Source organism: Oncorhynchus nerka, linkage group LG15, assembly GCF_034236695.1.
Source record: "Oncorhynchus nerka isolate Pitt River linkage group LG15, Oner_Uvic_2.0, whole genome shotgun sequence".
NCBI classification, from domain to species: Eukaryota; Metazoa; Chordata; class Actinopteri; order Salmoniformes; family Salmonidae; genus Oncorhynchus; species Oncorhynchus nerka.
The window spans coordinates 65,905,787-65,921,871 of NC_088410.1; positions in this window are offsets into that span (position 1 = coordinate 65,905,787).

The following is a 16,085-nucleotide window of genomic DNA, read 5'->3' on the forward strand; positions in this document are numbered from 1 at the left end:
GGCTGTAGTAGTATGTGGTGGCTGTAGTAGTATGTGGTGGCTGTAGTAGTATGTGGTGGCTGTAGTAGTATGTGGTGGCTGTAGTAGTATGTGATGGCTGTAGTAGTATGTGATGGCTGTAGTAGTATGTGGTGGCTGTAGTAGTATGTGATGGCTGTAGTAGTATGTGGTGGCTGTAGTAGTATGTGGTGGCTGTAGTAGTATGTGATGGTGTAGCTGTAGTAGTATGTGGTGGCTGTAGTAGTATGTGATGGCTGTAGTAGTATGTGGTGGCTGTAGTAGTATGTGATGGCTGTAGTAGTATGTGGTGGCTGTAGTAGTATGTGATGGCTGTAGTAGTATGTGGTGGCTGTAGTAGTATGTGGTGGCTGTAGTAGTATCTGGTGGCTGTAGGAGTATGTGGTGGCTGTAGTAGTATGTGGTGGCTGTAGTAGTATGTGGTGGCTGTAGTAGTATGTGATGGCTGTAGTAGTATGTGGTGGCTGTAGTAGTATGTGGTGGCTGTAGTAGTATGTGATGGCTGTAGTAGTATGTGGTGGCTGTAGTAGTATGTGATGGCTGTAGTAGTATGTGGTGGCTGTAGTAGTATGTGGTGGCTGTAGTAGTATGTGGTGGCCTTAGTAGTATGTGGTGGCTATAGTAGTATGTGGTGGCTGTAGTAGTATGTGGTGGCTGTAGTAGTATGTGGTGGCTGTAGTAGTATGTGGTGGCTTTAGTAGTATGTGGTGGCTGTAGGAGTATGTGGTGGCTGTAGGAGTATGTGGTGGCTGTAGTAGTATGTGGTGGCTGTAGTAGTATGTGGTGGCTTTAGGAGTATGTGGTGGCTGTAGGAGTATGTGATGGCTGTAGTAGTATGTGGTGGCTGTAGGAGTATGTGGTGGCTGTAGTAGTATGTGGTGGCTGTAGTAGTATGTGGTGGCTGTAGTAGTATGTGGTGGCTGTAGTAGTATGTGGTGGCTGTAGTAGTATGTGGTGGCTGTAGTAGTATGTGGTGGCTGTAGGAGTCATTGAAGGTGCCGCTCTTTTAATGAGCCTGGTCCTCTCATCCCTGTCCTTTTTGTACCCTGGGACACAAGGGGGCTCACACAAGAGTGGATGACCAATACTAAACTGAGATGAACATGTCTACCCTACTATTTTAACACTAGTCAATTGAACTGAACAGTACACCCTGAGTTGATCACCTTTCAATGATCCCTGAATATCTTTAATAAGATCCTAAATCAAATCAAATATTTGTTTATTTGTCACATGCTTCGTTAACAACATGTGTAGACTCCGGGTAGCCATTTGATTGAGCTATTTAGCAGTCTTGTTTAGCAGTCTTATGACTCAGGGGTAGAAGCTATTCAGGGTCCTGTTGGTTCCAGACTTGGTGCGCTGGTACTGCTTGCTGTGCTGTAGCAGAGAGAACAGTCTATGGCTTAGGTGGCTGTAGTCTTTGACTATTTTTTGGGTCTTCCTCTGAAACTGCTTGGTGAAGACATCCTGGATGGCAGGGAGCTCAGCCCGAGTGATATACTGAGCTGTACTCAAAACCCTCTGTAGTGCCTTGTGGTTGGGTGCCTTGCAGTTGCCAAACCAAGCGGTGATGCAGCTGGTTCAAAATGTTCTCAATGGTGCAGCTGAAGAACTTTTGGAGGCTCTGAGGACCCATGCCAAATCTGTTCAGCCTGATGGGGAAAAGCCACAGTCGTGCCTTCTTCACAACTGTGTGGGTGTGTGTGGACCATGTTCCACTACAGCCCAGTTGATGTGGATGGAGGCGTACTCGCCCCTCCATTACCTGTAATCCACGACCAGCTCATTTGTCTTGCTGACGTTCCACACTGGCACCACACTGCCAGGTCTCTGACCTCCTCCCTATAGGCTGTCTTATCGTCGTAGTGATCAGGTATGCGTGAACAGGGAGTACAGGAGGGGACAAGGCACGCACCCCTAACGGGCGCCTGTGTTGATGGTCAGCGCGGCGGATTTGTTGTTGCCTACCCTCACCGCCTGGGGGTGGCCCGTCAGGAAGTCTAGGATCCATTTGCAGAGGGAGGTGCTCAGTCCCAGAGTCCTGAGCTTGGTGATGACCTTGGAGGAGATTATGGTGTTGAATGCTGAGCTGTAGTCAATGAACAGCATTCTTACGTAAGTATTCATTATATTCAGGTAGTTGAGGGCACTGTGGGCTGCAATGGAGGTTGTGTCATCTGTTAATCTGTTGGTACAGAATGCAAATTGGAGTGGGTCCAGGGTGTCTGGGATGATGGAGCTGATGTGAGGCATGACCTACAGTGCTGTGATTACCCTAGTAATACCATAGTAATCCTCAGTAGATCTCGACTAACGAGAGTGGTCAACACTGGCTTTATCACTACTGAGGGTCTGAGGACTGTCTGCAGTGAGACAGCCAGGAAGAGAGACATACAGACAGGGAGGCGTGTGGATGGCAGATGTTGGATGGTTTAGAGATCATGTAATGGCATGCGGGTGAGAGGATCAGGGCAGCAAACAGATGATCTAAATCAGCAAGGCTTTGTTTGTAAACAGTTTAAAGGCAACAGACAGAAAGTCAGGCAGCCAGGCAGGCAGGCTGGCAGGCAGGCAGGCGCAGGCAGGCAGGCTGGCAGGCAGGCAGTCAGGCAGGCAGGCAGGCAGGCAGGCAGGCCTCCTAACTAAATCTCCTTTTAATGAACAGTGGGGGTGAAATGAACCATGGGTTTTCCCGGGTCCCAACTGATAACCTGATAAAAATCACACACCAATCAGGCTCTGTAATCACTCTGATTCCGATCATCCCCAGAGTAAACAACAGGAGATCAGCCATGTGTTAAAGTTTGGCATGTTCTTCATTCTTGTGGCTTTGTAATGTCAAAGGAGACCAATTTCAGTCAGAGCTCTTCCAAACTACAGTTGATCAGTTTGTATGGTAGGAAAAGTCAGTGAACCTTGTACTACTCCCCTCTCAGGGCCACATAGCAATCTAGTTGTAGTGAGAAAAGGGTGACAGACATGTATAATCAGTAAAACCCCTAATCTGAAATGCACACAGACTCTGGGACCAGTATGGACCGGATCTTAAACGGGCTCAGTAGTCTAATGACTTCAATAGGGGCTGTCTGGGCTGGCAACCTGGACTCAGGTTTAGATGTAACATAGTAAAGGTAAATCTGTCTCCCTCCATTTAATATGATATGTTACATTTCGAATAGCATGATATGTATTAATTGGTGGATGTCCATCATCGACTTCGTATGATATGTTACGAATTGAAATGTGTGATTCGAACACGCAAGATGGTTGCTGGACTTTTGGCTTAAGTAACCTATTGTCAAATGTAACCATACCAAACATAACATATACTAATTTCAGTGTGACAGATTTACTATGTTATGTCTTTAAGGCCAGGCTAGGGCACGGGGTGGAAAAATGTATTTTGTGACATCAATTGGACAAATATCGCAGAGGGGGTGGAGGCTCAGGTGAGAGGTGTGAGCAGCAAAGGCTTAACTACTGGGCTTGGGTGCACAGTGAATGGAGATGTGCAGTGCTTGAAGAAGACAGTTAGCATTTAGCATACCTTTGTCTCACTAGGGACAGATCGAAATGTACTGGGGATGGTCCAACATAGGGGAGGTATGTTCTTTTCCTGGTTTACATTCACTCTCCTGTATTTTCCCCATAAACAGCAGCTTTACATTTTTTATTTAACGTTTATTTAACTAGGCAAGTCAGTTAAGAACATATTGTTATTTAGTCCTATCTGTCAGAAAGATATACATTTTTCTATGTGAATGCTTTGTCCACTATTGTTTTCACTATATATTTTACCTCTTGGGGATGTCATTCGAAAACATAATGTTAACTTTCACTGCTATGCAGATGACACACAGCTGTACATTTCAATGAAACATGGTGAAGCCCCAAAATTGCCCTCCCAAGAAGCATGTGTTTCAGTCATAAGGAAGTGGATGGCTGCAAACGTTCTACTTTTAAACACGGACAAAACAGAGATGCTTGTTCCCAAGAAACAAAGACATCTTCTGTTGAATCTGACAATTAATCCTGATGGTTGTACAGTCGTCTCAAATAAAACTGTGAAGGACCTCTGCGTTACTCTGGACCCTGATCTCTCTTTTGACGAACATATCAAGACTGTTTCAAGGACAGCTTTTTTCCATCTACCTAACATTGCAAAACTCAGAAACTTTCTGTCCAAAAATGATGCAGAAAATGAATCCATGCTTCTAGGTTAGACTACTGCAATGCTCTACTTTTCAGCTACCCGGATAAAGCACTAAATAAACTTCAGTTAGTGCTAAATACGGCTGCTAGAATCCTGACTAGAACCAAAACATTTAATCATATTACTCCAGTGCTAGCCTCCCTACACTGGCTTCCTGTTAAGGCAAGGGCTGATTTCAAGGTTTTACTGCTAACCTACAACGCATTACATGGGCTTGCTCCTACCTATCTTTCCGATTTCGTCCTGCCGTACATACCTACACGTGCACTACGGTCACAAGACGCAGGCCTCCTAATTGTCCCTAGAATTTCTAAGCAAACAGCTGGAGGCAGGGCTTTCTCCTATAGAGCTCCATTTTTATGGAATGGTCTGCCTACCCATGTGAGATACGCAGACTCGGTCTCAACCTTTAAGTCTTTACTGAAGACTCATCTCTTCAGTAGGTCATATGATTGAGTGTAGTCTGGCCCAGGAGTGTGAAGGTGAACGGAAAAGCTCTGGAGCAATGAACCGCCCTTGCTGTCTCGGCCTGGCCGGTTCCCCTCTCTCCACTGGGATTCTCTGCCTCTAACCCTATTACAGGGGCTGTGTCACTGGCTTACTGGTGCTCTTCCATGCCGCCCCTAGGAGGGGTGCGTCACTTGAGTGGGTTGTCCTGTCTGGGTTCCCCCCACCCCTTGGGTTGTGCCGTGGTGGAGATCTTTGTGGCCTATACTAGGCATTGTCTCAGGATGGTAAGTTGGTGGTTGAAGATATCCCTCTAGTGTTGTGGGGGCTGTGCTTTGGCAAAGTGGGTGGGGTTATATCCTGCCTGATTGGGCCTGTCCGGGGATATCATCGGATGGGGTCACAATGTCTTCTGACCCCTCCTGTCTCAGCCTCCAGTATTTATGCTGCAGTAGTTTATGTGTCGGGGGGATGGGGTCAGTCTGTTATATCTGGAGTATTTCTCCTGTCTTATCCGATGTCCTGTGTGAATTTAATTATGCTCTCTCTAATTCTCTCTTTGTCACTTTCTTTCTTTCTCTCTCTCAGAGGACCTGAGCCCTAGGACCATGCCTCAGGACTACCTGGCATAATGACTCCTTGCTGTCCCCAGTCCACCTGGCCGTGCTGCTGCTCCAATTTCAACTGTTCTGCCTGCGGCTATGGAACCCTGACCTGTTCACCGGACGTGCTACCTGTCCCAGACTTGCTGTTTTCAACTCTCTGGAGACAGCAGGAACAGTAGAGATACTCTCAATGATTGGCTATGAAAAGCCAAATGACATTTACTTCTGAGGTGCTGACTTGTTGCATCCTCGACAACTACTGTGATTATTACTATTTGACCATGCTGGTCATTGATGAACATTTTAACAGCTTGGCCATGTTCTGTTATAATCTCCACCTGGCACAGCCAGAAGAGGACTGGCCACCCCTCATAGCCTGGTTCCTCTCTAGGTTTCTTCCTAGGTTTGGCCTTTCTAGGGAGTTTTTCCTAGCCACTGTGCTTCTACACCTGCATTGCTTGCTGTTTGGGTTTTTAGTCTGGGTTTCTGTGCAGCACTTTGATATATCAGCTGATGTAAGAAGGGCTATATAAATACATTTGATTTAATTTGCTACCTGTCCGAATGCATTGTGACAGCTGTAAAGATTGATGGAGGAGGAATAATGGTCTGGGGGTGTTTTTCATGGTTCGCGTTCCAGTGAAGGGAAATCTTAACGCTACAGCATACAATGACATTCTAGATGATTCTGTGCTTCCAACTTTGTGGCAACAGTTTGGGGAAGGCCCTTTCCTGTTTCAGCATGACAATGTGAGGTCCATGCAGGAATAGTTTGTTGATATCAGTGTAGAAGATCCTGACTGGCCTGCACAAAGCCCTGACCTCAACCCCATCGAACACCTTTGGGATGAATTGGAACACTGACTGCGAGCCAGGCTTAATCACCCAACATCAGTGCCCAATCTGTTGTGTCTGAACGGAAGCAAGTCCCAGCAACAATGTTCCAACATCTAGTAGAAAACCTTCCCAGAAGAGTGGTGGCTGTTAATGCAGCAAAGGGGGAACCAACTCCATATTAATGTCCATGATTTTAGATTGAGATAATCAACAAGCAGGTGTCCACATACTTTTGGTCATGTAGTGTACCTCTGTGCAGCCTGTGTAGTCTGCTCAGGATTTGGCCTAGTTCCAAACTCAATTAAAAACACAACGTTTTGCTTTGTGTGTTTTACATAGAAAACCAACAGTGGCTTTACCATCCCAGGAAGAGTTTCAAATCAGCAGTTGATCTTGTAATGACAGGAATTTTTTTCTCCATTTCCAAAGGAGAGTGGAAAAAGTGGTGTTAAAGCAGTCCAGTCATGGTGTTTTGATATTTCACTGTACATTGGAAACTGCCAGCACTGACTATGCGGAAGACGACTGATTTCACCCACATCAAAAAATGTCACCTGGAAGTCTGACTGGTCTAACACACTTCTGCCAAGCCCTAGTTTTCGGTTTAGGCTAAGCAGAATCTAAAGCGACAAACGGAAGAAAATGTGTTGGAGCTCTGCCCAGTGCCGAGCTTCCCACTATCAGACCCAGACTCAGACAGATTGAGGATTAAGGCTATATCTGCCACTGGGCTAGCCCGCGTCTCTCATAGAAAGTAAAAGTATATCCAACTCTCTCGCCCTCCCTAGCTCCATTCTGTCTTGATGCCACATGAGAAGAGGTGCACACACACACACACACACACACACACACACACACACACACACACACACACACACACACACACACACACACACACACACACACACACACACACACACACACACACACACATACCATTCCTTCGCTCGCTAGTCTTCCACACAGAGAGAGCGTGGAAGGCAGAAAGTGGAGTGGGGGTGTGTGCATGGAGTCAGTCAAGGCTGGAGTCTGAGAGAGGCTGACATAAGCTGAATGTGATTAATTACCCATCTCTCTGAGGGGACTGGGTAAATAAAATCAATCAGAAGGTGCAGTCAGCACAGTCCTCCTCACTCAGCACACAGCAATCACTCTACATATTTACAGACAGAGCCTTTCACACCATTTCCGGGAAGACTAGAAGAGGATGGTGTATCTCAGTAAAATGCTCTGCTTAAACTTTTGCCTTTAGTTTTATTATACACTGAGTGTACAAAACATTAAGAACACATGCTATTTCTATGACAGACTGACCTATGATCCTGTTAAATCCACTTGAATCAGTCTAGATTTTTAAAATGTTTTATTTCACCTTTATTTAACCAGGTAGGCAAGTTGAGAACAAGTTCTCTTTCACAACTGCGACCTGGCCAAGATAAAGCAAAGCAATGCGACACAAACAACAACACAGAGTTACACATGGAATAAACAAACATACAGTCAATAATACAATAGAGAAAGTCTATATACTGTGTGTGCAAATGAGGTAGGATAAGGGGGGTGAGGCAATAAATAGGCCATAGTGGCAAAATTATTACAGAATGGTAAATTAAACACTGGTGTGATAGATGTGCAGAAGATGAGTGTGCAAGTAGCGGTACTGGGGTGCAAAGGAGCAAAATAACAATATGGTGATGGGGTAGTTGGATGGGCTATTTACATATGGGCTATGTACAGGTGCAGTGATCTGTGAGCTGCTCTGACAGCTGGTGCTTAAAGCTATTGAGGGAGATATGAGTCTCCAGCTTCAGTGATTTTTGCAGTTCGTTCCAGTCATTGGCAGCAGAGAACTGGAAGGAAAGGCAGCCAAAGGAGGAATTGGCTTTGGGGGTGACCAGTGAAATATACCTGCTGGAGCGCGAAGTCAAAGATCGGTAGCATAGTCAGATTTACGAGGGTATGTTTGGCAGCATGAGTGAAGGATGTAGTTGTAGTTGTCCACATTTTCTAAGTCAGAACCATCCAGAGTAGTGATGCTGGACGGGTGGGTAGGTGTGGGCAGCGATCGGTTTAATAGCATGCATTTAGTTTTGCTTGCATTTAAGAGCAGTTGGAGGCCACGGAAGGAGAGTTGTATGGCATTGAAGCTTATCTGGAGGTTAGTTAACACAGTGTCTAAAGAAGGGCCAGAAGTATGCAGAATGGTGTCGTCTGCGTAGAGGTGGATCAAAGATGAAGGGGAAGAGACAGGTTAAAGAAGGATTTTTAAGACCAGAGACAATTGAGACATGGATTGTGTATGTGTGCCATTCAGAGGGTGAATGGGAAAAACAAAAGATTTAAGTGCCTTTGAACAGGTTATGGTAGTAGGTGCCTGGTGCACCGGTTTGAGTGTGTCAAGAACTGCAACGCTGCTGGGTTTTTGAAGCTCAACAGTTTCCCATGTGTTTCAAGAATGGTCCACAATACAAAGGACATCCAGCCAACTTGACACAACTGTGGGAAGCATTGGATTCAACATGGGCCAGAATCCCTGTAAACCGCTTTTGACATCTTGTAGTACATGTCCCAACAATTTGAGGCTGTCCTAAGGCTTCAATATTAGGGGAAAGGGGAAATGGGGGATACCTAGTTAGTTGTACAACTGAATGCATTCAACTGAAATGTATTTAACCCAACCCCTCTGAGGATGGTGCTACTAATGTTTTGTACACTCAGTGTATACTGTAGTCTAAGATCATGTAGATGGTTATTCTTCTTTCCATCAAATAAGAATACACTTTATCTTATTCATGAGAATAAAAGGTTGCATAATGAAATAGCCATTTGTAAAAGAGCAGACTTTGTAAAAGTTTCTGCTTTTATGATCTAGTGACAATACACTCACACATGGCTTAAAACTTTTACCATGAGGTTCATGGGAACATAACAGTGGGCCTGACCCACACAGAGAGAGGGAGCATCCCAAGGGGCCTTGGCTTGCTCTGAGCCTGGCCAGCCTGCCTGGGTTCTCATGGTCATGACACGATGAAGGCCAAACATGACCGTTGGGGTCAAACCCCACTTCCTCTGCTGGGCCAAACAGGCTCTTTCACAAGCAAATAAGACATGGCTCAGTATAATTATGACTTTGGCATTTACAGCCATGCTAGAGTTTTTATTTTGTATTTTTTATATTTTATTTCATCTTTATTTAACCAGGTAGGCCAGTTGAGAACAAGTTCTCATTTACAACTGCGACCTGGCCAAGATAAAGAAAAGCAGTGCGACACAAACAACAACACAGAGTTACACATGGAAGACTATAATAAATCATGTGAATGTTATGTAAGTGTGTTTTAATGCAATCAGGTCTTTGGCAGGGTCATAGGAAGTAGATTTGTGTAGCAACACTTTGCATGATGGAAATGATAATGCATGATTGAAATGGTTGCAGCATGTACAGCACATGCTTAATTAGCATTGTGAGAATGGTAGGATTTTCCCTTTTCAGGATCAAAATGGTTTCCCGCGATATTAATGGTGTAGAAAAAAAGGACTTCTTCAGGCTGCCAGACACACTGTTTTGCAGTAGCCTCAACAGCCCCCTCTAGGGTAGCACCATGGTGTAGCAGGAGGACAGCTATTTTCCGTTCTCCTCTGATACATTGACTTACAAAACCTAGGAGGCTCATGGCTCTCGTGATATAATTACACAGTAATTATGACAACTTCCGGAGAACGTCCTCCAATCTGTCAGAGCTCTTACCGTAGGAACTGACATGTTGTCAATCCAATCAAAGGATCAGAGAATGAATCTACTACTGAAAGCTACAGCTAGCTATACCCTGCAGTATCCTTTGCATGGATATTTACCCGAAAGGTTGCAAGATCAAATCCCCAAGCTGACAAGGTAAAAATCTGTCATTCTGCCCCTGAACAGGCAGTTAACGCACTGTTCCTAGGCTGGCATTGAAAATAAGAATTTGTTCTTAACTGACTTCCCTAGTTAAATAAAACGTTTAAAAAAAACTCAAGTACAGCCTAAAATAAGTCAACCTTGGCTGACCAACGGTATTGTTAAATCGCTTTCTTTTAAGAAGAAATTATACAAAAAGTATATTTCAAACCCTATTCCATACAACCATTCAAACAAATAGAAACAAACTCAATCAAATTAATAAAACAACCCACAAAGTATAATATGACTGTGAACTCAATATGAGAGCACTATGGGGCACTATTCATGAAATCCTCAATTAAAAGATGTAACCCAAATCCCCAATGAATTCCTAGTTGACGGAACACTTACTACTGATTTACACATTTAATCTGTTTTTCACTGTTTTTCCTAACAAAATTCCTGTGACTGATGAACGTCCACTCCAATTTATGAATCTGTACCAGTCTAGGAGGTTTTAATTTAATGAGGCACGTGACATCTATTTCTCTCTGAAAAACACTGCATCTGGTCATAACAGATTGAATGCTAAACTGGCTAAAAAAGTGGTTGACATTATCACACCTCTTGCCTACATTTTCAGTCTATCTTTTGCTAAGGGCATTGTGCCCTATGAACTAAAAATGGCCCAAATGGTTTGAATTTATAAATGTGATGATCCAGCAAACTTGACAATTTTACAGACCAATATCAATTTTGTCGGCAATCTCAAACATTTTAGAGAAGGAAGGTATGTTATACAAACATATTGCTTCAGAATATCTCACTCGACCTACATGGCTGTTGTATCATACGTTAGGTATATTTTGGATCTCTCAACAGCATTTGATAGTGTTGATCATTCTATTTTATTGCAAAAACTTGAAACTATGGGCGTGACTGAACAATCTGTGCTTTGGTTCTGCAGCTCTAAAGGATAGAAAGCAATATGTGACTTATGTGACTTTCAAATGAATATATTCCCCCCTCTGGAGATTGTGTGGTGTGCCGCACTATTATTTCAGATTTATATACATGATTTTCCAAATACATCTAAAGTGCTCTCCCAGATATTATTTGCAGATTATACAAGTGTGTTTTATTCTCACAAAGATTTAATGACCTTATTAATGTTGTTAATGATGAACTACTCTATGGAATATCGCAAAGTGGTTTAAAATTAACACATTTTCACAGAATATTCTTTTTAATGTTTTATTGTTTTATTATTTGGTCCAAAGAAAATCAAATACAATACAGATTACATAGAGGTCCATATTGATAATATACCTGTTGATCATGCCCGTACAACCTGCTTTCTTGGTGTTCTGATTGATGATGAATTGTCATGGAAACCACACATAAAGACAATAACCTCTAAGATCGCCAAAAATACCGGGATACTTGGAACATTAGATATCGCCTAAACAGAAGAAATGCTCTCAGTCTCTACTACACGGTGATCTTCCCATTCATCAGTTAATGTAACATTATATGGGCCAGCACACACCATACCAAACTACTATCAATCTATCACCTGCAGAAACGTTCTGTAAGAATAATATCATCTGCCAGTTTTAGAGACCATTCAACACCACTTTTTTGCCTTGGTCAGGGAGGCGACCAAGAACCCGATGGTCACTCGGGATTTCTCTGTGGAGATGGGTGAACCTTCCCGAAGGATAACCAGAACTCCACCAAACAGGCCTTTATGGTAGAGTGGCCAGACGGAAGCCACTCCTCAGAAAAAAGGCACATAACAGCCTGCTTGGAGATTTCCAAAATACACTGAAAGACTCTCAGACCATGAAAAACAAGATTCTCTGGTCTGATGAAACCAAGATTTAACCCTTTGGTCTGAATGACAAGCATCACGTCTGGAGGAAACCTGGCACCATCCCTACAGTGAAGCATGGTGGTGGCAGCATCATGCTGTGGGAATGTTTTTCAGCGACAGGGACTGGGAGACTAGTTAGGATCAAGGGACAGATGAACAGAGAAAAGTACAGAATGATGCTTGATAAAAAAAAACTGCTCCAGAGCACTCAGGACCTCAGACCGGGGTGAAGGTTTGTCTACCGACCCTAAGCACACAGTCAAGACAACACAGGAGTGGCTTCAGGACAAGTCTCTGAATGTCCTTGAGTGGCCCAGCCAGAGCCCGGACTTGAACCTGATCGACCATCTCTGGAGAGACCTGAAAATAGCTATGTAGTGACGCTCCCCATCCAACCTAACAGAACTTGAGAGGATCTGCAGAGAAGAATTGGAGAAACTCCCCAAATACAGGTGTGCCAAGCTTGTAGCGTCATACCCAAGAAGACTAGAGGCTGTAATTGCTGCTAAAGCTTCTTCAACAAAGTACTGAGTAAAGGGTCTGAATAAATTTGCAACAATTAAAATTAAAATAAACTGTTTTTGCTTTGTCATTATTGTGTGACGATTGATGAGGGGGGAAACAATTTAATCCGTTTTAGAATGCTGTAATGTAACAAAATGTGGAAAAAGTCAAAGGTCTTAATATTTTCCGAATGCACTGTATGAATTCCTTAACTATTCAACAAGAAACAGACAACAGCTGTGTCACCCATATTCAAGAACAAGTCATTCTCAGTTCTGAATTAGCTGTAGAGGCCTATAATCTGGAACTCATTCCTGCCTAATTTTGCCAAGCTATCGTTGTTTACATTTTTAGAGGCACCTACTGTCCATCACAGTTCTACACCCCCAGTAGCTTGACTTTCTGATTAGATTTTCTAATCCTTTATCTCTTCTGCGTGTAGTTTTTTTTATTTTATTGTATGTTTGTTTGACCACAATGCTGAATCTGGGGGGGCGGGGGCTTACTCGACAAGCCCTTTTTTGGAAGGGGGGGGCTCATACTGTTGTTTTTTTACCGTTAAAAACTGCCTTTCTATTTGTGCAAATAAACTAAACTAAACTATTAGTACATAAAGTGTGGTGAGTAGTTGACTCAAAGAGAGAGAAACAGTAGCGATGCGTGGGTATAATCACCGAGGAAGCCAAGCCAGGACAAAAATGCTATATTACAAACTGTGTTATGATAATTGCATTGTTTGCCCTATAACCTGTTAGTTCATATGCCTTGACACAGTGATATGACTAAAGGCCAAGACAATAAGAAGACACAGTGGCAGAATAAATTCAACCACACCTTTCTTTCATCACAAAACCGGAGAGCAAAATCTGTCCGATGAAGTCCACAAAACATATTGCATGTAACAAGCAGCTACATGACCTCTAGCATGGTCAAGTAAGTTAAAGAACTAACCATGGAGTGTTACCACAAGGCTCAAAGAAAACAGCCCCTGCTTCCAATTTTCTCAGCACCATTTCAACTTTAACATTTCAACATCATCTAATCACCTATGCTTAGTCTAAAAGATACCAAAACTATTTAGTCCAATCATCGTAAACTTAATATGATGTGGCTGATTTCTCTCTCTCTCTCTGTGTGTGTGTGTGTGTGTGTGTGTGTGTGTGTGTGTGTGTGTGTGTGTGTGTGTGTGTGTGTGTGTGTGTGTGTGTGTGTGTGTGTGTGTGTGTGCGTTGTTGCGTGCGTGCGTGCAAGTAGAAAAAACATGTTGACTCACCATACTAGTAGAGAAACATCAATGGCATACAGAACACGCTTTTAGTTTTTGTTGTCTTGGCTAAAATGCTTGCTCGCTAGCCTAACTTCCTTTCATGGACAACGATGCGCCAGGCCAGCTAGTTAAGATTAGCCTACTACATCTAGCTACATGTTGAACTTCCATCCTCTCAGGCCAGGTCACAATGTATGAATTTATAGATGGAACAGAATTGCCATTATAATCATTGGCCAGTGCGGAGAATTAAGTAAAACCACAACGTGTCGATTTTAGCTAGCTAGGTAGCCACCGGAGGACAACAACATAACGAGATGCAACAATTAAAGTTATTTCTGTCAATGACGTTTGACTTCTGATGTGATTGGGGTGAGGCCAAATCCAACCTCACTTCCCTTAACACTTTTTTTTGGTGTGTTTACTAGAGACCGTAATGTGAAAAACAACATGACCTGCACCAAAGTAAAATTAGGATATAACGTTAGGCCAACGAGACAGTGACCAAGTTCTAATGTTCTCCTGTAGAATGCCCTGCTCACTTAGTTTAGCTCAACGCTGGTTGGCCAAATGCTTGCTTGCTTCCTTTGCATTCAATGCTACGGGCGGCAACAATGTTGTCATAACGTTGGCCTCTTTGAGTATAGCAACCCCCCTTGCCTCCTTCAACTAGGCTGCTGTGGTCAGAGGTTGTAAATTCCTGAGAAGACCTCATGGACACAGTTATAGAGAGTAGTTTTTCATGGAGACAAAGGAAATCCTTCCATCTCACAGAACTTGTGGTACGTACAAAGTTCATGTTCCGGAGAAAGTGTAAAAGATCGGTGAAGAATCCAGCTACGAACTGGTCTGTTTGTTACAACTTGGGAAGGTCATGGGAGACGGTGTGGCCACATTACCATAACACTGTTTATATAATAGCCCCAGATATAAGGTTTACATCTAATTGTTGTATAAGATGAATGAGTGAGTATGATACTGTTTACACAATTTTACAATGTGATTTTGGACTGTTTAATGAAGGAATATATATATTGGTTGCAATTATTCCCGAATGAGTGAGCGTTCATGTGTAAAGGATTAGCATTTAAATTGTTATAATTATAACTCTGTAGTGACTTCTTAGTCGACCCCCACTTCTCCTTTATCTAACAAGCCGCCATGCCGGTTCAGCCCACTAGGGCATATTCTCCTATCATGTCATGTACCACATTTACCATGTTTGTTTATGCATTTCTGTGAATTACTTAGTTAGTAATAAATAAATGATTTAAGACAATTGATGTATGGATGACTCATAGTGAAGACTGGGTTCGTGCAGATAACCAACAATTTACGACGTTTGGAATGAGACTAACGTGAGGTAAAGTAAATCATTCATTAATTCGAAGACTAATTGATCAGATAAAATATCTGAAAAGTTATTTTAGGAAATGATAAATTTGTAATCTGAATATTTTTCCTTGGTGCCCCGATTTCATAGTTAATTAGTTACGTGATTAATCAGTTGATTGCATAGTAACTAATTACAGAGAATCTTTGATAAAAACTATCAGTCTTCAGTTAATGATAGTAAAGAGCCGACAATGTCAAACTCTTCTTGACCAGACAGCATTCAGATAGATGGGATAAAAATACAGAGACAGAGGGGCGCTGTTTCGTTCACTCGGATGCTTTCTCCAGTGAGATACATTCAGCCCCTTGCGAATTGAAGGACATTTGTGACTCTTTTCTGGAAACTAAGCATATGTCACGCATCACTACTTTACAGGAGAGGCATTTTAATGTAAACATTTATTTTGATCTAAATAATTTTTTGGGAGCATAAATGCCTTCTGGAACATATGAACTTTGATGTGCCAAAATAACAAACGTGTATGCCATCTCTAAATACAAATAAAATTGTTAAATTATGAGCCTAGTTGGTTTAGCCACAGAAATAGACAGGATCCGTCCCGCTAGCCATGATTGGCTGAGATAATGCATGGGCTGGACATGTCGAGAGATTAGTTTGGATTAGTCCGCCATGTAGCACACTTCTGTCTATAACATGAGCTACTCGGTATGTGATGGTAATCCTTTCTAACGTGGATATTTCAAAAAATTTCACAAAGAACTGTATAAGTGTTACTAATGCTCTCCACTTTCTGGAGGACCAAGTTTTGAAATCAGTGGAATGCCTGGTGGAAGCAGATTATGATAGCTAAGGAGATGGAGAAATTTCTGGCGTCTGATTGCAAATAATGCAGAGGGAGTCAAAAATAGAACATACAGAAGAAAGCTGTTGTATAAAACACCTGTCGTCGGATTACATCTTTGGCATACGTGACAGAGAGGGAGAAGCGTTCACCCATGCATACGGGTAAGAGTGTCTAGCTAGCTACATTTCTTTTGTCAGAAAGTCCTTTTTTTATTGCAAGTTAAAGCATACTGTT